Raw genomic sequence first — 23,908 nt, 5'->3', positions numbered from 1 at the left:
TAGTCCTCCAAAGACCTGAGGAGGGGTAGTAGAGTGGCAGGAGCCAGGCATTGAAAGTAAGTCAACAAAAGGGTTCTAGGTTGTATTAGCCAAGGAAAATGATACAAAAATTGGAAAACAATGCTTCCCAATTCTGTCCTCATCAAAACTTTAACAAGGGTGGCTAAGCTTTAAAAGAAATGAAGAGAAATTGGAGATAGTTCTGGACAGAGTGACAAAATCATTAAAGGAATGGAAAATGGATTTTATGAGAAATAATGAAGGCAGTGGGACTGTTTATCTTAAAGTCAAAGCTAAGGAACAACAAACACATTAGTATCTTCAAGTATAAGAAGTAGTTTTATGGTGAGGGCACTGACCAGTGGTTTTCCAGATCCACTGAGAGCTGAACATGAAAAAATAGTCTTAAATAAAAGCCAGAGAGAGATTTTGGTGACATAGAATAGCTTGCCTTAGAGAAAAGAGCACAGGCCTGAGAGTCCAAGGATCTGGGTTCTAATCCCAGCTCTGCCACTTGCCTGCTCTGTGACCTTGGGTAATTCACTTAACTTCTCTATGCCTCAGTTTCTTCATCTGTAAAATGGTGATTGAATACCTGTCCTCTCTCCACCTTAGACTGTACCTGCATGTGGTTCAGGGACCATGTTTGAACTGATTGTAGTGTATCTACCCAAGTGATGGTCACATAGTAGTGCTAACAGAAGCCACTATCATTGTGATTGTTTTTATGAAGAAGAATGTCTTAGCTAACAGAGGGAAAAAGCACAGATAGAGTTTCCGGGAAGTTGTTGAGTTCCAATCTTTGATGATATTTGCAATAAACAAATAATCACTTATGCTTGTATTTCTTAGTCCTTCACTTTCCTGAAGACAGGAGGCTAGAACAGATGACCTTTGGAGGGTTCAAATTCAGTGATTTTATGGTTCTTTAGTAGAGGAGTTGGTGTTGGGTCTTTTCACCTATGACTCATCCACATCATTTAGTTTCTCCCTGTAACCTCATTTTAGTGAGGCATTAAACAAGTGAACATTCAGAAAATGCTCATTGATGAGGCACAATTTCTAAACTGACTGCAATCAAAAAGTCCAGGAATTACTCACCAACACACTGTAACTCTCCTCCTATGCAAGAGCTGCAAGTCAAATGCAAAACAGTATTTGAAATTTTAAGCATATTTTAACTAAAGTTTTTTCCAATTAAATCAGAACATCTTATAAATAACTCTGCTCATAATGAAATTCAGTTTTGGCATCAAACATGGTATACATTTCCCTGACTGGGCTTTAACTATCATGGTTTACAGTGAAGCCTATAAACATTTCTCTTGCCAGCTGAAGAAATTTGAAGGGTCTTAAAATATTTGTTGACATAATGTTTTTTCCAAAGTATGTTTCTCTATTATTCAAATAATGGTAAATTATTCAAACACAAGGCATTAAAATTATGCAGATTCTGAAATGAAACATTAAGAAAACCACCAGCCACTGAAATAATTGAGAAAAAATAAGCGAGAATCTGGCACTGATTGCCAAAAACAATTGTAAAATGGGGAATTGTGATGAACTCAGTGAAATTTCAAGAAAAAAGGTATGCACTATCATAAAAACCCATGTAGAAGAGAGCAACAGGGATAGAAATAGAAACTAACAGTAACAGAAACTGCTGGAGAAGGGGTAAGGAAGAGAGACAATAGGATAGGAAGCAGAAAAACAGAGAAGGACTCAGAAACAGAGAAGATGGATGGGGACCACAAGAAGTGAAAAGAGACACTGAGAAGGTTTAAGACACGGGAGACCTTTGCTACACCCTGCTATTGCTGCTCAACTTAGCACTGGGTGTCCCAATGCCTCTACCATCAAGGCTGCAGCAGCCAAAAGTAGAACTTCTGGGTATCCCTTAGTGCCTGACCACCATCACAGCATCAGTGGCCATTATCTCCCTTCAGTAGGCAGGGCTAGAACTGTCAACTGCCATATCCTGATGGTAGAAGAGAATGGAAAGACTAGGAACTGCCCTATGCCCATGGGATTTAACCTGCTTGACCACTTCTGCATGCTCACACAATGACTTCAGGAACCGGTAGGCAGGTGGCCAGGTGGCCAAGTGGGAAGTAGGTAGCTACTGAGTGACTAAATCTTTGCTTATTTTCATTACAATTCCACTACCCCATGAAGGAGGTGGAATGGAGTTAGCCCCTCCCAGATGATTATCAATCATATGGGAGAGTCTCTCTGGGACAGTCAGAGCTCTTGAAAAGGGTATTTCAGAGGAAAACAATTACAACTGCTCCATTTTGAGAGACGAATGAGAGGAATAGAGGGGAAGAAAAAGTGAGATCAAGAAGAGAGACAAGCAGGGAGAGAAGAAAAGAGGGGCAGGGTAGCAAAGAGAAGAAGGGATAGAGAAAGGGAGGAAGATAGAGAGGGGAATCCATACCATGTTCTTCCACAGTCATCTTGAATCACTCCTCCTGCTGGTATTACATCATTGTAGAAACAACTACATTCTGATAAACTGACACATTTCATGGTATTTTCATCCAGATATGGGGCATTATCAGGACATTTAGCATAGCACCCTATGTGTGAAAGAACAAAGTTAATTTTAGCTCCACGGACATATACTGCATGGAAAGCAAACTCTGGGGAAAAAAATATAATAACTACACAACCAAATAAAGCAATCTCCAAAACAACATTATACATTTACACAGAAACATATGAATGTTGGATTCAGACAGATCATCTACATTGCTCCTTGATGTAGGACTCCCACCAGTGGAGATAAAACTATGTATATGACTTGATTATCCTTTAGAACATCGAGGCTTCCCATTCGTCCCATTCTCGCCTCTCTCCCCCCACCTCAACTGACACTTGGGCATTTCTGTGTCACCTTCAGCACCTACCCTCCCCAAAGAGCTTATTTACATAAATTATACTCTCCTTTTTCTTCCTATCTGTAACTGTTAGTGTCCAAAGATTTCTCTACACTGTAAGTTCCTTAAAGGCAGGGATCATATCTAACTCTATTATACCCTTCTAAGCATTTAGTGTCTGCGAATTCTGTTGTATTGCACTCTCACAAGTGCTTAGTACAGTGCTCTGCACACAGTAAGCATTCAATAAATGCAACTGAATGATTGATTAGTGCACTGTTCTGTTCAGTGTTGCTCAATAAATATTGACTGACAGATACTTTTCAATGACTGGTTCAAAAAGACTGATGTGCCCGGAGCATGTATCCATCAATTCTGTTGTGTTATACTTTCCCAATTGTTTAGCACAGTGCTCACTCAGTAACTACCACTAATTGACTGATTAACAACTTCAGGTCAGTAAGATGCCTTGGTAGCTTTTCACCTTTCTACTTTAAATTTTATTAAGTCCTTCAGAGTTTTGCAAACGAAGCACTTACCTTCCAAAAGAGCAGAAAATTTCTGGCCAATAACTTGGTCTTTGCAGGTTTTTGCTGTAACAGTTCCACAAGGTTCATAATGCCAGCTGCATTCACCAGGTGCATTATAATAATCACAATAGACAGCTGTAATTCAATTGTTATAAATCACTTTCATTGGTCATGAAATAATTTTCACTTTTCACTTTGCAAAAACAAGGAAAGCCTTTTAAGTGAGATAATGAGGTAAGACCACTATCTCAAACTTTTTTTGTTCCTCCCTTTGGTTTCCATTTCAAAATTAGGGGGACAACAAGCACAGTTCAAGTCAATGTAACACAAGGAGTCAGAAATTGTATCCTTAATGAAATGTCAAAGTAGGAGAACAGAAAAACATGACTATGGTCATACATGGAGATGTTGTGCAGTCTTCTTTAATAATCAGTAAAAGTAATCCTGGTTTCCTTTATACTGTAGCCCAATGTGGCTACAGTTTCACTTCAAATTAGTCAGTAAAATGTACTTTACTGGTAACCAAGAAAATATAGCCTGTGCTTTTTTCAGGTTCCTCATATCAGGAGATAATTAGGTTTCTTTTCAAACTATGTCCCAGATTTGTACCATGAGGCAGTTGTTACCCTTGCAGTTTGAACCTCTTTTAAGCATCCTTTAAGTAATTTACCAGGCACTGGTGTCAAACTAAGGAGAAAAAGAGCACTGGCAAAAATATAGCTACGGGAAAAACATTTATAATGGAGAAAGCACCATGCCTCCATCAGCAGGAATCCAATACAGTTATATCTATATGGAAATATGTGAAACAAATTTACCATGATGGTCAAGTTTGTTTATTTTTCCCTAATGATAAAGGACTAATAAATATTAAATTCAGAGCTAGTTTGACTTTGAGCTTCTTTCTTTAAAGTTCACTTTTGTTATCCAAAATCAATTGTCCTTCAAAACCCATAGAAATCTCTTTCCAGTAGCGTGCATTATCAAGAAAATATGACATGAGCTTTGATGTCCTGAGTAAGCTATGCCCTTAAGGTGGAAGACTTTTACTTACGGCAAAGATCTGGGGTTCTCCAAGGAACACAGACACCCACTGCACTACAAGCCTCTGCATACATAGCCACAGCGGTACAGAATCCAAGGTATTTTCCTTCCATGTCACATGCACAAGCTTCTTCAACACATGCATCGTAATAAGAGTTAGGATCAACCTAAACAGAACGCACAGATATAAACTGTGTAAACGCTTTTGACACTAGGCAGAGGTGTATAATTGCCAATAATTAATTAGGAAGTAAAGACTACCTTGCTGTGGCAATCTTTGAAAGTGGTATCTCTTATGATCTCACATTTCCTTAAAGCCCATGCTTTGCAGTATGGATTAGAATCGCAAGGGAAAGATTGGACTACTGTGTCTGTGCATTTTTGGCTAGTTTTCCAACTATTTCCAAATTCCAGTGCTCCAGAAGCTACTGATGCATGTCTCGTGGTGAAGTCATCCTTAAGGTCTCCGTTGTTGTTGCCACAAAGACCACATACTTTGCCCTGCAAGGACATCAAGTAAGATTGGAAAAAGTTATTATAAATGATTATTTTAACTTAATATGATTCCCAGCAGTCATAATTTCTGGTCTAAAGCAGTCAGCTAGTTGGTATAATTAACCAATTGAAGGTTCCCCAAACACCTAAATGATCTAGAAAAATTCAAGAATTTCAAACTTAGGGAAACATTTTACCTGGACATGGAAATTGTTTCAAATTTTCTATTTTAATATATCTGATTTTTGATTCCTTCAACTGGAAACTTCTCAAGAGAAATACACATACTATCACTGTTACACATTCCTGTTCTCTCACTCTTTTTCTCTCACAGACTCTCTTCTCTCTCACATGTGTGCACACTGTTTTAGTAGAGAGCAGAAATATTCCATGTCTCAAAATTATCTCTAATACGATGTCTAATATGGTTAACATCCTGAAGGTTAACTCGGCCTATCATTGAAAGGTAACTTTTTTTTCCATTTCAGGTTCCTCTGATCCAAAAACAAACAAAATGAAACACTCCTTCACAAAGCAGGCTATGAAATAAAGGGTGCTTGGGAGAAAAGTTGTGGTATATTTGATATATCCCTGAACTTCATTATCAAAGAGAGAAATGAGAATAGGATTCTTTCAAACATGTTAGCGCTATCAGAGACAGAATGCACCAGTGATCTGGCCTAGTAATGGCTTTCCTTATGTGCTGGTCTTCTCGTGATAAGTTGGAGCTGAAGAATATGCAGAAGTGAAGGGTCTATTTTAAAAAGAGAGAAAAATACCCTTTCTACCTCTTTTAATTCTCTTCTCATCAGCTGGGCAGCCACAATATGTCTATGTAGTGCTACAACTAATCCCATTAGTGAGGCCTCGAGATTGCCAGCTCTTTGCCTTATGGGCCCTCCTAATCTACGAAGAACAACTCTCAGAACATTGTAGATTCTTCAAGAATACATTTCAAATCTATACATACGTTCCAGGTTGGATCCAGGATAGCAGAAACTCTTGTATTTTTGTCCCAAATCAAGGTCAATCCATTTGAAAATTTCAGAATCAAATACAGACCAACTGTATGCATAGAGTATACTTTGGTGTCAAGTTCGCATCCCTTGCTTTCTGAAGTTTTAACCACGGTGACTTTCCCATCGTGCAGCACAATATTTTGATCCTGTATATTAAAGAAACTGGAAATTAGGCTATGCACATTCACTAGAGACTGGATAAAAAGAAAAAACTAAATAACAATTTTACTGTACCGAGAGAGCAACTATGATTTTTCTTGAGCATGTAAGTCCATCTTCACAGCAAGGAACACTCTCAGTTAAAATTCTGAATGTGCCTTTTTCTTGACCACAGTAATCCTGAAGGGTAAGATGAGGTAGTTAATTATGCATAGAGGCAATGGCAGAACCAGGACAGGGCAAGTCGGGTGATAACCTCAGGGCTCAGTCAAAGTGGAAGCATGTAATGAGAAATGTCCTCTCCACAGAATCTCCCACCAACATGTAAATTTCTGTCAGTGATGTAACCTTCAAATGTAGCTTTCAAGCTAAAATTACCTCAGGGTGAATTTCCAAGGTAATAAATATGGAAGGCTGTTGCCACGTGAACCAGAAACAGCCTTTCTTACCTCAACAAATGAATACTGGCAAAGTCCATCATAGCTGTAGCTTTTTCCATCAAAGGTTTTGACATGACCGTCCCCATAGATATGGCAAGAAGATTGGCACTCATTTTGGGTACAAGTCCATGATCCTTTTATGCAAGTACTAAATGATGGGAGATACAAATTCAGATGCAAATTAATCATTCTTTTAAGAGAATGGTAATGGAGAAATAATCATATTGATTCATTACTTCATTTTCTCCTTTATATTGTAAGCGCATGTGGCTAGGGAGTTGTTTCCTTTTTATTCTCCCAAGCACTTGGTTCAGTGTTTGTGATTCAGAAAGCACTCACTGATTGGTATATGGATTGTCAAAAAAAAATTAAAATGTCCATATTTGGAAACCACTTTTGAAACAAAATTCACCACTGTTCTTCTTTAACGATGAACTGGGAAAATCCTATATCTCTTTAATTCTTACTTTGAAGTTAAAAATAAATTTATTTGGTGTTCACCATACCATTCATTGCAGCCAACTGACGTAACGCTTCCTTGGTTGTATTCTCGACCACCAAAAGAACAAGGGCAGTCATCGGGAAGGACACACTTTCCTTTAGAGTTTCGAACCATCCCTAAAGGACAGAAGCATCCACGTCTGCAGGGCGCGTCCTCCTGTATTTAGATGGGCAAATATTTATCGTAAAGCTGAGTCAGAAAATATGTCTCAACAGCAAACAGTATTTATTAGGTCGAGGACATGGCACTGAGCGGGGTGCTATTTAAATCAAGTTAAATAGATTCAAACTCTGTACCTAGACCCCTGGATAATCTCATTGTTTTTTAAAGTTTGTCATATTTCTATGCATTTCAAACAGCACAAAGACAACTGAATTAAAAGGAATTTAAGATGATGAGAAATAGCTTTGAGGGAATTATTCAGAAGCCAAATCCTACTGTGTTGTTTACCTAATGAGTAAATGAATAATCAAGCTATTTTATTCTCCAGGAAATTTTTGCAAACTTAGTAAACGTGAGGCACATACTGGGATGTAGGGGACAAACATTTCCTCCTAAGTGATTTAGTAATGACTTACTCTCCGACCTCTCTGATTCCTAAGTAAACCTAGGGATTCTTGAGCAATTGTCCCCATGGGAAAGGGGACCAAACATCCCCAACATCCTTGATCAGCAGAAAATTCAGGGGTGGGAGGTGGGACAGTAGTTTTCTGTATCTTAGTTCAACATTGTAAATGACCTCCCTGGGCTTTGCCTCATGAAATTACTGTCTATGATTTCCAAGAGTTAATTTAAATTTAAAATAATAAAAAAATATGGCAAATGAAATGCAACCCTCTTCAGGTTTGAATCCCTGCTCCTCAGGGGTATTGGAATCCAGATCAATTTCCCACCGGCATCAAAGTAACATTACTCACAGCAAGAGTAGGTATATTCCGTGTACTACATGTCCTGTCCTCCCTTTTCTGTGCTTTTGGATTACTGCAATCTATGTATTCTGCTCCGCCTGTACAGTTCACTAAGGCAGAAAGAAAACTTCCGTTAGACTATCGTTAGTTTACTGAGATGTAGACTTTTACCTTTTTCCATAATTCCAATACTTACCTGGGGTACTGTCAACTGATTTCTGACAAATGATATTTCCATTTTGGCAAACACTGAAAACAAAATGAAATGATATCATTTAAATGGCAGTGCTTGGGAAAGCAAGAACCCAAAGAGTTTTCTCTAAAATCTTCTTTTTGATAGGCTGTTTCCTCTCTAATCTTGTCTTAGTCTTGTGAGCAGAGAAAATGTAAATGCTCTGAGTGCTTTGAAAGAATAAGGTTAGGTAAATCCAACATATTTTATTTTATTCAATGGCATAGAAAACTAAGCCTAAAAAATTACTGATTCAGTTAATTTGAGGAGAAAAACTCCTGATCAGCCATTTAAAGATGCTTCACCAGTTAATGCCATCTGCTCTCTCCTGCCTCCACACACCAGTTTATGGTCTTCATTCCTCCAAAGAAACCTTCAGCATCTCTCATTCTCTGTTCTCCTGCTAGTAACTGATCAATCAGACCCTTCGTCACCCCTGGAAAACCCCCGGCTGAGCTTCACCAAAACTCCTAAAAAGTCACTTCCTCTGGAATTAATCCTTTCCCACTACCAATTCCATTCCTTAAATCCTCCTTCACACTAATCTGCTTATTTTACTGGTCTCAAGATTATAAACTATAGTCTATAAACTGATGATGTTATTGCTTTGCTTACCCACCTGACTATGTATATCTACTCTCACATGTTTTCAATTTTTGTAAATTCATAGTTATACATGTTCTTTTAAATGTCCCCTATAGAGTACATGCCTCCGCACACAGTGGATGCCATAAATGCTCTTGATACTGAGTTAGATACAGAATCTGCAGAATATAAAGGTGTGGTCTAGGGAGTTGACAATCCTAATTCCACCATCTTTTCATTGGGCATTTTTAAAAGCTTCACTGATATCTTGTGTATGTGTATGAATATATAGTTATTTATATATAAATTATACTACACTAAATTATACTATAATTTGTCTATAAATATATAGTAATGATAATAATGGCATTTGTTAAATGCTACTATGTGCCAAGCACTGTTCTAAGCACTGAGGTAGATACAAGGTTAACAGATTGTCCCATGTGAGGCTCACAGTCTTAATCCCCATTTTAGAGATGAGGTAACTAAGGCGCAGAGAAGTTAAGTGACTTGCCCAAAGTCACACAGCTGACAAATGGCAGAGCTGGCATCAGAACCCACGACCTCTGACTCCCAAGCCTGTGCACTTTCCACTAAGCTACACTGCTTCTCTAAATATAAATGAATATGCATATACACACACACACAAGGTAACAATGATATTTTTTTAAATGCCCAGTAAAAAAATGGGCATTGGAATTGGGATTGTATGTGTATATATTTATATATATTACACTTATGGAATTTGTTAAGCACTTACAATGGGTCAATCACTGATCTAGGTGCTGATGGAGATACAAGTTAATCAGGTCAGACACAGTCCCTGACCCACATGGGTTTACAGTCTATACAGTCTATTTAAGATCTCATATAATTTAATATCTCATTGTGGGCAGGGAATGTGTCTGTTTATTATTGCATTGTACTCTCCCAAGCACTTAGTACAGTGCTCTGCACACAGTAAGTGCTCAATAAATAGGATTGATCAAATATATGTATATATTTGATTTGTATGATGTATGTGTGTATATATGTAATATAGTGATTTACTTATAGTTATAGAACATGTAAATATACGTGTGAGTGTGTGTGTATAAACATAGCTAATTACTTACCATTGACTGCCATCAATTTGAATACTGTTTCCAGGGTTCAAAATCTTATCACCGATGTAGCAGTCACACATAGCACTTGTAACACAAGCTCCTTCACTATTTAGAAACATTCCATCAGGGCAGCCACAGCCATCAACTGGAATATCTTGTACATCACAACTCCTGTCTCTCTCCGATAAGGAGCGGCATGTGCTGTTGCAGGCTTTTGCATTGTACCTGAACACCTGACCGTTTTCACAAGTTTGCTCTGTTCATGGGAGGAGGAGGAACAAGAGACAGAGTGAGGAGCTGAGTAAAAAAACACTGACTTGTTTCAACAGGGATTACTATTTTTCTGGTACTTGCTAATCATTTACTACTACTACTACTACTAATAATAATGTTGGTATTTGTTAAGCACTTACTATGTACCAAGCACTGTTCTAAGCACTGGGGTAGATACAAGGGATGTAGGGTGTTCCACGTGGAGCTCACAGTCTTCATCCCCATTTTCCAGATGAGGTAACTGAGGCCCAGAGAAGAGAAGTGACTTGCCCAAGGTCACACAGCTGACGAGTGGTGGAGCCAGGATTAGAACCTATGACCTCTAACTCCCAAGCCCGGGCTCTTTCCACTAAGCCACGCTGTGCTGAGGCATTGTACTAACACTGTACTAGTCCCTGGAATAGATACAAGCTAATATCACAGCCTTAATCCCCTTTTACAGTTGAGGTTACCGAGGCATGAGGGAAGTTAAGTGACTTGCCCAAAGTCACATAGCAGACAAATGGCAGAACTGGGATTCGAGCCCAGGTCCCTCTCTAGCCAGGTCCTTCGAGCCAGGCCAGTGCTCTATCCATTAGACTATGCTGCTTCTACATCCAAATATTTGCATGTGCTGCTTGGCTCAGCGTAAATTCTGGACAGACCATAATAATAATGATAAAAATTATGGTATTTGTTAAGTGCTTACTATGTGCTGAGCACTGTTCTAAGCGTTGGGGTAGATACAAGGTAATCAGATTGTCCCACGTGGGGCTCACATTTTTTAATCCCAATTTTTACAGATGAGGTAAGTGAGGCACAGAGAAGTTAAGTGACTTGCCCAAGGTCACTCAGCAGACAAGTGGCAGAGTCAGGATTAGAACTCACGATCTCTGACTCCCAAGCCCGTGCTCTTGCCACTAGGCCATGCTGCTTCATATATGTTAGACACTGAGCCAAGCAGCACAATTTCTCAGTATGTGGTGTTCACTTGGGACAGAGAGTTGCATTAGCTTCAGAGCAATGCCCCTGCCCACACCCCTCTCTCCACTTAGTCAAATAAGGGTGGACAGGGTTAGTACAAATCTGTAAGATATTCAAAATCCCCGACTCTGTATTTAGAATTTTTGAAATGTCATGCTTTCAGAGCTTCTGCAACAATATATACTTGCAATTGCTGAAGCAATGAGAAATATTCCATAACTGCATAGTGTTAGAAGTACAAACTTCAAATACTTGCAATTTCAAAATGAGTTAAATCACCAAAGGATGGAAATCATTTATCATCGCTATGAGGTGGGTAAATACACTACGTCTCATTATAATGACCGTGGTATTTGTTAAGCTCTTACTATGTACCAAGCACTCTACTAAGTGCTGGGGTAGATACAAAATAATCCAATAAGACACAGTCCCTATCCCACATGGGATTCATCTACACAGAAGGTAATTAAAGCCAAATGCAGCAAGGTGAAAATTAAATTGAAAGGGGGAGGTTCTTACAGGGAACCTGGAATTCAGAGGTTTTTTTCTGGATCTAAAATTTGGAGTCAGATATATTGTTTCAACTCCTCTTTCCTAAATTTAAAACAAAATGTAATCTCGCTAAATGTCCTAAGATTAAGCAATGCCTACAAGTACTGAACATAGATTTGAAACATCAAAATATAATGATAGAGAGCTACACCTACAAACAGGTCTGATTTTATTGAATCGATGTTTGAAACCAAAGTCACACTTACCACATCTCCCCATTCTCCACCCATTTATGAACGTTCCTTTCTCAGCACAGGCCTTTACATAGTTGCCTAACGCTGTGCACAAGCAGTCCTGGCTCTTTTCACAAGTACAGGTGAATTTTTTGCATTCCTGCCAAACGATAATAACCACTACATATTAGGAACACATTCAAAGTGAATATGGAAGCTGAGAATATTCATTTAGCTCACAATCAGATAGTATTTATTGAGCACTTACTGTGTGCAGAGCACTGTGCTAAATAAGCACTTGGAAGATGACAGTAGAGTTAATAGACACTAACAAGTATTTTACAGTCTAGTAGGGGAGACAGGTGCTGGGGTAAATTTCAAGTGGATGGAAGTAATAAAGTCTAAACATTAATACATTAGAGGACTTGAAAATATGAGGAAAAACTGGACAATGAGCTTAGGCAGGGAATATGTTATATTAGACTCTCCCAAATGCTTAGTACAGTGCTCTGTTGTTGCCAGAAAAACACTACAGAGCATATAAACCTACCTTTTTTAATAATAATAATAATAATATTGGTATTTGTTAAGCGCTTACTATGTGCAGAACACTGTTCTAAGCGCTGGGGTAGATACAGGGCAATCAGGTTGTCCCACGTGAGGCTCACAGTTACTCCTCATTTTACTGATGAGGTAACTGAGGCACAGAGAAGTTAAGTGACTTGCCCACAGTCACACAGCTGACAAGTGGCAGAGTCAGGATTTGAACTCATGACCTCTGACTCCCAAGCCCGGGCTCTTTCCACTGAGCCACGCTGCTTCTCTATTTTAACAGTTTTGAACCTTACATTCTGGGAAAACTGCTTTGAAAAATATAATCTTAGATTTTGAGAGAACAAAAGTTTAGCTGTTTTTCTCTTAAAATAAATATATCTTTTGGGACTCACTATCTCTATGAATGTCTGAACATGTTATAAAATGAAATTTTTCATAAATATACATCAAAGGAATGTTCAAAGGTATCGGTCACATACTTCTTGGTAGGGATGGGGATTCACAATGGAATGGCAGGAAGCAAAGGGGCCACTTGGATCGAGTAGAACCGCACAATTACTTTCAGCAAACTTTTCTGTAATAAAAGAAATGGAAACAGTGATTAGACCCTCTCGCACAAAATATTTTAGCCATCAACTACAATTTTTTTTCAGAAAGCCAATCGTTCTCAAATCAGCTTTCAAAGTAATTCCAAAGGAAAACTCCTTCTTCATCCATAAATACATGATGACTAGATATAAAACAACTAAATAGTATTCTCTTAAAAATGGCAAGCTAGGTATTAGAACTAAAGATCTTCGCATCAGACACTCTTTGGGTTTCCATGGAATTATCTCTCAACAGAAGAAAATAGCACTGTGGTATTTCTTTTTCATTCTTTACCGCTTGGCTTTTTCAACCAACATGAAAAATGATAAAAAGTGACTAAGGTACTTTTAAAATAACATTTAATGGCTTAGAAAAATTTGAGTGGTCCCAGGAAGGTTATGCAAATAACTAATCATTCCCACAGGTTTTTCTAATCAGCCACTAGATGTCACTCCCATACTTCTGGTTGATCGATAATAAGGTAAATAGGCTCAAGATGAAAGCGAAACCTGTGGACAGCCATCTAACACTAATGTGATTTCTTATTATGTTTTCTTTTCATTTAATCTGCATTATGTATACGTTTATACACGTAGATTTGAACATTTCACCTTATTCTATATATCTATATATAGTATAATTTTTAAACGTTCACTATTACCATTTCCCTCCTCCCATTCCAATCCAAACTCCTCGAGTGGATCATAAATATACTCAGCCTCAACATCGCCTCCACCAACTCTCTGCTTGACCATCTACAATCTGGCTTCCAGCCCCTTTGCTCCCCCCAGAACTGCCCTCTCCAAATTCTGAGCTACGTGTTGGGGTAGATACAAGACAAAGTAGTTGGACACAGTTGTCATCTCGCCTCACCTCACCTTATATGTTCTCTTCTCCTATTACTCTCCACTTCTCTGTCTTCGTTTCTCCCAAGCCCAGCTTTCAGCCGTACCTCACATTCAATCCTCCCATCTCGGTTCCCTCGCTCATGCTGTTCGCCAGACCTGGAACCCCCTCCCTACTCACATGAGACATATTGCAGTTCCCCTCCTACTCACATCCCTCCTAAAATCTCACCAATTCCAGCAGGCTTTCTCCAATTTATTTCTCAAGTCCTTGGTCCCTCGTATCAACTTTAGACAAGTCTAACAATTATGAACTTACACTTTCATTAACGCTTATGTACATATGTCCATTTTACTTATTCGTTTTTTTACCTCTCAAGTTGTTAGGTCTTTTTATGTTTATTTTCCCGATTAGACTGTAAGCTCTTTGTGGGAACTCCTCCTGTTATTATTCTGTACTTCCCAAGCCCCTATTATCACGCACTGCACTTCATAACCTCTACTACTATGACTGGGCCCAATCATCAAACTTTCCAAAGCCTTCTTCTCTCAAATCAAATCTCTGCCCTTTTACCTTTAATTTGTATGTTTATCGTTTTTAAGTGGAATTAATTGATTTTCAAAGGAATAAATTAATTCCTTTCCATTCCTGCAAACTAAATTCTATTCTTGTCACTCCTAAGGTGCCTGAGACCAAAATCACCTGGGCCAGGAGATTGGAATGTGTGCCAATCAGTGGGTGAAATCAAGAGTCTGAGGTAAATTCATAAAATTCACATGGTTCCAGAACCCAAGGCAAGAGAATGTCATTTGTGGCCCCTCCCCCTTGAAAGGTGGTGTTTCAGAGACTCAAAATTCCCAACTTATTCTACAAACCAATAATAAGGTGCATCTAGGTGAGAGATATAGATGCCCTCAGTGACTTTCCTGAGACTGGTAGCACATGGCAGCCTTATTTCAAGATTGAGAAAGGAGATCATTTTCTCAGAAAGATGTTTTTCCACTTAAAAGTCATTTTAACGTCTTATCCACTATTACCAGTTTCTATGCTGATGCAAGAGGCAGGATTTCCGGGAGGACAAGACATCATTTTCCAGGAGGCAGCAAAAACTTGAGACGTCTTCTCCAATATGTTCTGGCTCGACATGAAGTCATCTTCAGCTTTGTTATTGTAGGATCCACAGAGTCCTAGAGATGAGGATATATGAAATTTTTTTAATCTGGATTGCACAACTAGATATTCAGCTTCAGATGCCACCATATATATCAATTGTGAAAAGTTAGTTGTAAAAGTTGCCTAGTAAAGATAATCCTTCCAAATACCTTAGAAAATATTGTAAGTGGTTAAAATTTACAATATCCGGGCTCTGCTCCGCTTCCTCAACAACATGATTCTTTCCATTCACCTGCCTGCCTGGACTAGTGGATAGAGCACGGACCTTGCAATCAGACGTACCTTGGTTCTAATCTCAGCTCTACCACTTCTCTGCTGTGTGACCTTGAGCAAGTCACTTCCTTTCTCTGTGCTTCGGTTACCTCATCTGTAAAATGGGGTTTAAGATTATGAGGCCCTGTGGGACTTGGTCTGTGTCCTAGCTGATTAGCTTGTATTTATTCAAGTGCTTAGTACAGTGCCTGGCACATAGTAAGCGCTTAACAAATACCATTAAAAAAATGAATGTCTAATTTTTTAGACAAAAGTATTGAACCTTGTGAAAGAGTACTCATTTTAGCTACTCCAGAATACTCCCATCTTAGGATAGATGCATATATGTCCTTTGAGAATGAATTGCTTTGAAATTAATTTTTAAAATCATCATTTTTAATATGCAAATATTAAATTCTGCACTGGGAACAGTTACTGAAACACTAAAATATATTAAGAACCCATGGGCTTTTTTTCAAAACTTTCATCTAATTACTTCTCCTTAAGCAATATATTGCATACTTTCATCCCCAAAAAGCATATAAAAATCCTGTTGAGTAACATATCAATGTAGAAAAATTAACTGCAAAAGACCACTAACCCCAAATTTAAAAAAATTAAAATTCATATATCACCTCTTATTTTTCTTTAGAATAAGTAAATTCATTGACAACCTTGAGCTATAAGAGATTTGTAAGCATCTAATAACATTTCCAGGAATTAATTTTGTATGTATACTTCTGAATTGTGCTTATTTTAGATCTTAATTATTGATAAACTTATATTTGGTGAGGACTCACCCAGTGTTTCTGTGAATTTGTTTGGGGGCATAGAAATATACATTTGCATCACAGGAATAATCTGTATTTGTATTTTCAGGCCAAAGGATGTCTCTACTTGTAGATAAGAAGATGATGCCTGGAAGATCTGAACTGCATCTGTTAAAAGATATTTGACATACTTGAACTATTAAATACAGAGGAAACTTAATTATATAAGTTCTCTTAGTTGAAAATATTGAATTTACCTGATGAATAGTAGCCTTGGGTTTTTATCTTATCATTTGAAACGGTGCCATTCTTGCTGAATATATATTTATCCACTGAAACAGACTAAGATTCAGGAAGCATTGTTAATATACGCACGTTTTGACACAGGGCTGGATCATAACACATGTTTAAAAACCGTTAACAATTTATGCCCTGTTCTTTTTAATGACTAATTACTTACCGAGTCTAAAACAAGGGTGACACTATTCAAACACGTTCCTGTCTGACCACTTGGGCATGGACGAAGTTCAACGCTAACAAACCAATCTTTACTCTACGAGACAAAAATTGAAAAGACATTACTCAAAATGTGTGGCATAGAGTCAGGTTTTCATTTTTATCATTTCACACTTCAGTCTCACAGAGACTGACTCTGGTTTTCCACTCCTGAACTCCAAACGTGACTGTACGTTGTATCCACTCCCTCCCAGATTCTCCAAATGAAGGAGAGTAATCAATCAATGATACGTACTGAGCACTTTCTGTGTGCAGAGCATTGTACTAAATCCTTGGGAGAGTGCAATACAAGAGTCAATGAACACTTTGCAACTAATATCTCTAACGAGCAATTAAATTTTACTGTTTTAGGGGAAATATTAAATGTTACAATTACTTTTTTAGAACTTGTGATTTGTTTTTTCTAAGGATAACTAGGTGCCCGGACTGGAGGGAAGAGCAACAGTTAAAAATCCCATAAGGTATAAGTACACTACATACGTTGACAGCTAAGAAGTGACAATTTCCAGCATGATTATATGAAACCCCATCAAAGGTGGTAAATGAACTTCCTTCTACTTTGCATCTTCCAGGACATAACGCTTCCGTGCAAGACCATTTTGCTTCTTGGCAAGTGCTATGAAAGTACAAGAGTTAAAGCAACAGTTATCCATCTATATGTGTCAAAAACACCATCATCATTTAAACCCTTGATGATACGATCCCTTACTTACATCTCACTAGTTCTCTATTAATATGAAAGTTAATGATGACGAAGTCTCCCATCATCAATGACAACAGAATGAACGACCGATATTTTTGTATTATTCAACAAATTAGATATTTAATTATTTCACCCACAATAAATTAATTAAACTCGGGGTTTTTTCTTAAACCCTCTAACTTCCACATATTAAAGAGCTTTTTATCTGAAATACTCAAATTCTGTCTTCCGACTTTCTTCCTGAATGCTAGAAGACTCTGTGGTTTACAGTGTCATTTTCATTATCTTCACTGTAACCACTGGGCCTCATGTTTTCCTTGACAAAACCAAACACATGCAAACAAAAATTCACCCTAATTTCCATTCTGGTGAGATTAGATGTCTGGAAAGTTAAAAAGATTTTATTCAAACAGGGATATATGTCTCACCAAAGGACTTCTGGTTTTAATTAACCATTTAAAAAGATCAAAAATTGAATACACTCACCACTTAGAGCCACAGGGACCTTCTCTCACTTCTCCCGGGCTGTACACTTTTCCATTGGATTCACAGGGACAACTGGTTTTTAAAACACATTGTCCTTTTTCTCCAATATCATCAATTAGGTAGCCTAGAATGGATTCCGTATAATAAGCTTTGGTGTGAAATTCTACTAAGAGGTTATGATTCATTTTTCCATAATGTTGTTTTGAACATGTGTCCCCACTCCCTTAAGCTCCCAAGACTTTCTCATTCCTCTCCGCATCAAGCAGAAATGACTGATCACTGGCTTTAAGGCATTCCATCAGCTCGCTCCCTCTGGCTTAAACAGTCTTTTCCTCATTCAAATCAACCAGGCTACTGCTCCTCTATCTACAAAGCACTTCTGATATCACATCTTACCTAAGAACCTTCCTGGAGTAATTGCTAATTTACCAGGTTGTATACCCCAGGTTCACTTCACTACTTATGCACTTCCTAAGCGTGTGTTTATTTTCGACTGCCCATAGTACATATGTTTGTGCAGCACACGTGTAAATTTTACATGCCCTACCCATGTACGTGTCCTCTTTTCCGTTTTTCTTTAGAAGCAGCATGTCTTAGTGGATAGAGCACTAGCCTCAGAGTCAAAAGGACCTGGGTTCTAATCCCTGCTCTGCCCCACTTCCTCTGTGTGACCTTGGTCAAGTCACTTCACTTCTCTGTGCCTCAGTTACCTCATCTGTAAATAGGGATATAATAATGTTGGTATTTGTTAAGTGCTTACTATGTGCAGAGCACTGTTCTAAGCGCTGGGTAGATACAGGGTAATCAGGTTGTCCCACATGGGGCTCACAGTCTTCATCCCCATTTTACAGATGAGGTAACTGAGGCCCACAGAGGTTAAGTGACCTGCCCAAAGTCACACAGCTGACAAGTGGCAGAGTCAGGAATCGAACTCATGACCTCCGACTCCCAAGCCCGGCCTCTTTCCACTGAGCCACGCTGCTTCCCAAGGATATGAGTGTAAGCCCCAGGTGGGACAGGAACTGCGTCTAAATGGATTAACTTTTATCTGTCCCAGCTCTTAGAATAGCACACTGCATATAGTAAATGCTTAACAAGTACCATAATTCTCATTATTTTTCTCCCATCAATAAAATTACTTTAGTCTCTATGCATCCAGAGATCTCCTTGAGAGTAGAGAAAGACTAACCTACAGCTCCTATTTCATTTCCCCAAGTGCTAAATACAGTGACATGCACTCAGGAGAAACACATTGAATACTATCTACAGGTCTACAGGTTGGTTAATTTTCAAGCAGAGATTGCATCAAGTGAAATAATAATAATAATTAATTGACTTGCCCAAAGTCACACAGCTGATAAATGGCAGAGGCAGGATTAGAAACCACAACCTCTGAATCCCAAGCCCATGCTTTTTCCACTAAGCCGCACTGTCCCACATGGGGCTCACACTTTTAATCTTCATTTTACAGATGAGGTAACTGAAGCACAGAGATGTTAAGTGACTTGCCCAAGGTCACACAGCAGACATGTGGTGGAGGTGGGATTAGAACCCATGTCCTCTGACTCCCAAGCCCATGCTCTTTCCACTAAGCCAAGTGTGCTCACCACAAACCGTTTATATATACATATATATATATATATATATATATATACATATAACCTAAAACTCAACTTTAAAGCATGGTTCCAACTCACGTTTGGGAAGTGCAAAGTAGCTTTGTGATTAAACAAAGTCAAGAAATACCTCCTTGTTTACAGATTAAAAGCCATTCATTTTAATTCGCAGTCTTTCATACGTATGGTGTATTATTCTTGGCATACTGCATAGGAATTCATTGCAGCGTGGCTCAGTGGAAAGAGCACGGGCTTTGGAGTCAGAGGTCATGAGTTCAAATCCCATCTCCGCCACTTGGCAGCTGGGTGACTGTGGGCAAGTCACTTAACTTCTCTGTGCCTCAGTTACCTCATCTGTGAGCCCCACGTGGGACATCCTGATTCCCCTGTGTCTACCCCAGCGCTTAGAACAGTGCTCGGCACATAGTAAGCGCTTAACAAATACCAACATTATTATTATTATTAAATGACATGGTGCAATATATAAAGAGAATATATTACCTTCAGGGCACACACAACCACTCACACACTCATTGTTTTGGAAAGGTGCCACGTTGGAACATGTTGCTGGGTTTGAGGGTCCACATTCTTTGTAGATCTGTGTACTTGGACATGTACGTATTTCTGGAGCAAGTTCAAAAAATGACAAATAAATTGTTAGCTGGAGGCTAAGGTTTTATACAAAAGACACCTGTTAGAGGAAACAAACTCCACTTCAGAAGTTAGAAGCCTACCAGATATTTCTAGAAACTGCACAGGTTAGCAGACCTTAAAATACACTTGGTAATCAATCAGTCGGTGGTAATTATTACATTACAAACATTTTCAGTTCCAAAATTGAAAAATTGGGTTTATTTATTTTGGCACTGTGCAACAATTTACACCATTAGAGACTGATGAATGCTAATGATCCAAACAGTTTACATGCCTTCTGTCAGTGGTGTCTTCCAGATAGGTATATTTAGGCATTCTCTCAGTAATAAGCTCCTCTCTAGACTGTAAGCTCCTTGTTGACGGGGAACATGTCTACAAACTCTGGAATATCATACTCTCCCAAGATTTTAGTACAGTGCTCTGCACAGTGTAAGTGCCCCGTAAATATTTTTATTCCCCTATTTATTTTGTTAATGAGGTGTACATCCCCTTGATTCTATTTATCGTGATAATTTTGTCTTGTTTTTGTCCGTCTCTCTCCCCCAATTAGACTGTAAACCCAACAATGGGCAGGGATTATCTCTATCTGTTGCCAAATTGTACATTCCAAGAGCTTAGTACAGTGCTCTGCACATAGTAAGTGCTCAATAAATACTATTGAATGAATTAATAAATATGATTGATTGATTGTTAATCCGATTGCTTTTTTCCCTACAAAACTGTTCTTCCCCAAATGGTCTCAGACTTCTGGTTCTGAGACTTGTTTGAGAGTAAGGGAGAAGAAAGGGTGAGTGTTAAAGTGATCAGAGTCCTGGACTTTAGAAACCCTCTATTTTCCACCTACCCCTTTCACATCTAGGCTTCGCTTTCCTGTCCTTCCTGGTTGAATGTTTTTGAATACTTGTTTTATGCTAATTAGTATTAACTCTGTTGTATTGAACTCTTCCAAGCTCTTCTTACAGTACTCTGTACACAGCAAGCATTCAATAAATACCACTGATTGATTGACTGCTTCCTGAATTCCATGTAGCATGCTCTTTCCAAAAAAAAAAGGCCTTCACATCAGAATATTGCCAGTGTATTTTCCTTGTTGCCTTTATAGTGTGGTAATTTTCCTTTCATTTTGGTAAGAAATATACTCAAACATAAAATTACTAAAGAGAGTTGCCAAGGGAAATCATTTTCCTTAAATTCTACTTAAAATACCACATTAGGACTATAAGCTTGTCTCTAGATTATAAACTAGTTTCGGACAGTGAATGTGTCTACCAACTCTGTTTTGTACGCTCCCAAGAGCTTGGAACAGTGACCTGCTCACAGTCAGCAATCAATAAATACTCTTGATTGATTAGAAATGTGACCATTTAAAACAGTGAGAAATGCAATACATACCACACACTACACTAGAATCTGTTTTCCACAATTCATAGGCACCAGGGCCATCTGAGGCACAGAGTCGGGATAATTCAGAAAACGTATCACAGGTATGTGTGTTTCCAGACCGGCAGTACTCATCAATGCAGATAGTTTTGTATTCACTTGATAGAGTGCCAATTTTTCCACACTTTTCAAAGAATGTTCCAATGATTTTACTGCAATACTGAAATTAAACAAGTGTAATAATTTAGTAAAAATGCCTGAAACCAGCTAATTAAAAAATAATTGATATGGTATATAAGGGTCCAGGTTGGAGATATACATGAACACTCATTTCAATTATTTCAAGTGTTTCATCCTTTTGTATCTTCACCTTGTATCAACCCCAATTTTTAGGATATAGTAAATACTTAATAAATGCCAGAGCTGTTATATTGGACTCAAGCTGATGCCGAACTGTCTGAGCAGTGAAGCCATTGCAAGGACCATAAAAGCAAATGCTTTTAGGCTTTTTTTTCTAAAATCATTTATCCAAATGATGGTTCTGAATTATGGAACCAATTAGTGGAAGCTAATCAAAGACAGTGACAAAAGTATTTACAAGACCGAAGAATAAACAATTAGGTAGCCGGGACAGAGTTTAACAAGCCCAAACTGTGGTTGAAAGAAATTCTGAGATCCTTCAGAGAAAAGTCAGATATTTCAAGTAACCCAATAAGAAAATATTTCCTGACAGCGAATTATTTTTGATATAATTTAATGAAAATTTTAAAAAATAATTTTTACTATCTCCAGGGCACATCTCTTGGAATGAAGTGCCACCTTGTATCCATGTCTAACTTTAATTGCTCTCAATTATGTTAGCCTTATATTTTCCAGGTTTTCAAAGGCTATAAACCATATCACATTTTTCAAGCTTAGACAGATAAGGTTTGAAATGTTAACATGTGCTCTCCATGAGGCCATCAGCTTCTATAATCCATGAATAGAGTGGAAAATGCCAGATTCAAAAGTCAAGTAAACTTTGTCTCACCTCAATTCCATCATCACATTTTGCATAGCTTTTAGGTGCAGCCGTGGGGCAATCACTGGGGATTTTGCTGTTGGCAATGTGTTCATCAATATTGTTTCCTATAAAACAAATCAAGTTTCCTTTACTCTGGCATTTCAGTCACATTCTAATTTCCCTTAGAAGATAAACATACTTCCTATTGATATTAAATTCCTTATTCCTTTGGTCCTTGTTTTCTTTCCCATTCTTTTTCTTCCATCAGCATCATTTTCTTCAAATATGAACAAATACTAAGAATATCATCATTTTGGGGAGGATAATAAATGGAGAAGCTCAATACTATTTTAAAGGTCTAGTGTACTGGGACGTCATCCCTTGTATTTAGGCTATCAGGCATTCAAATTCTTAGAGGCCTACAGTGATTGTTGGAAAAGTTCATGAACCTCTTTCACCCTAATTTATAATTTCACCTTAAAAGATATTCAACTGCCCAGAGCAGATAAAGTTCATATAGGATTATCCGTTAAGCAAAGTCAGCCCACCCCTAACAAAAGCAATTTGAGAGAAGCAGTATGGTCTAGTGGATAGAGCACAGGCCTGGGAATCAGAAGACCTGGGTTCTAGTCCCAGGTCTGCCACTTGTCTGCTGTGTGTCCTTGGGCAAGTCACTTCACTTCTCTCTGCCTCAGTTACCTCATCCGTAAAATGAGGATTAAAACTGTGAGCCCCATGTGGCACATGAACTGTGTTCAACCTGATCGACTTGTATATACCTAGCACTTAGTATAATGCCTGGCACATAGGAAGCGCTTAACAAAATACCATTTTTTAAAAAAAATCCAGTATTGACCATAGACTCTGACTTTCCACTAAAGCAGTTATTCTCAATGACTGCTTTTCTCTTTTTTTTTCCTGAAATTCAGAAGCCTACAGAAAGATTTATTGCAACATTGAAGAGAGTGGCAGCACACTTTAATCAAAAAGATCTGTGGAGTTTAACCCTTGCAAAATGTTCACTTTCAAGGTATAGCTTTCATAGAACTCAGAGCTGGCCACAGTGAATGGTGAAGTAAGAGACTGATAATCCTGGAATATAAAAAGGAGAGCTATGCTGGGTTTTGAGATGCAATAACAGAGCCAACTTTAAATTTCTCTGCAGAATGGCCTAATGGAAAGACCTTTGGGTTGGAGTCAGGAGACCTTGGGTCCAGTTGTGTACTGCTCTGTGTCCATGTGCAACTAATTTGGTTTCTCAATGTCTTAGTTTCTTCTTTCTTTAAATGGGACTAAGATACTTGTCCTCTCTCCCTCTTGGACTGTGAGCCCCATCTGACACAGACCCTGTGTTTGATCTGATTGTATTATATCCACTCCTCACTTGGCACAGTGCTTGGGACATATTAAGCACTTTAACCTGATTATCATTATTGTTATTATTGATAACCACAAAGTCTTTGGATTGTTGTTTCTTTCAATTAGTTTCATCATAGATAGCAATTG

The sequence above is a fragment of the Ornithorhynchus anatinus genome, chromosome 2, assembly GCF_004115215.2.
Source record: "Ornithorhynchus anatinus isolate Pmale09 chromosome 2, mOrnAna1.pri.v4, whole genome shotgun sequence".
NCBI classification, from domain to species: Eukaryota; Metazoa; Chordata; class Mammalia; order Monotremata; family Ornithorhynchidae; genus Ornithorhynchus; species Ornithorhynchus anatinus.
This window is presented reverse-complemented; position numbering follows the sequence as displayed.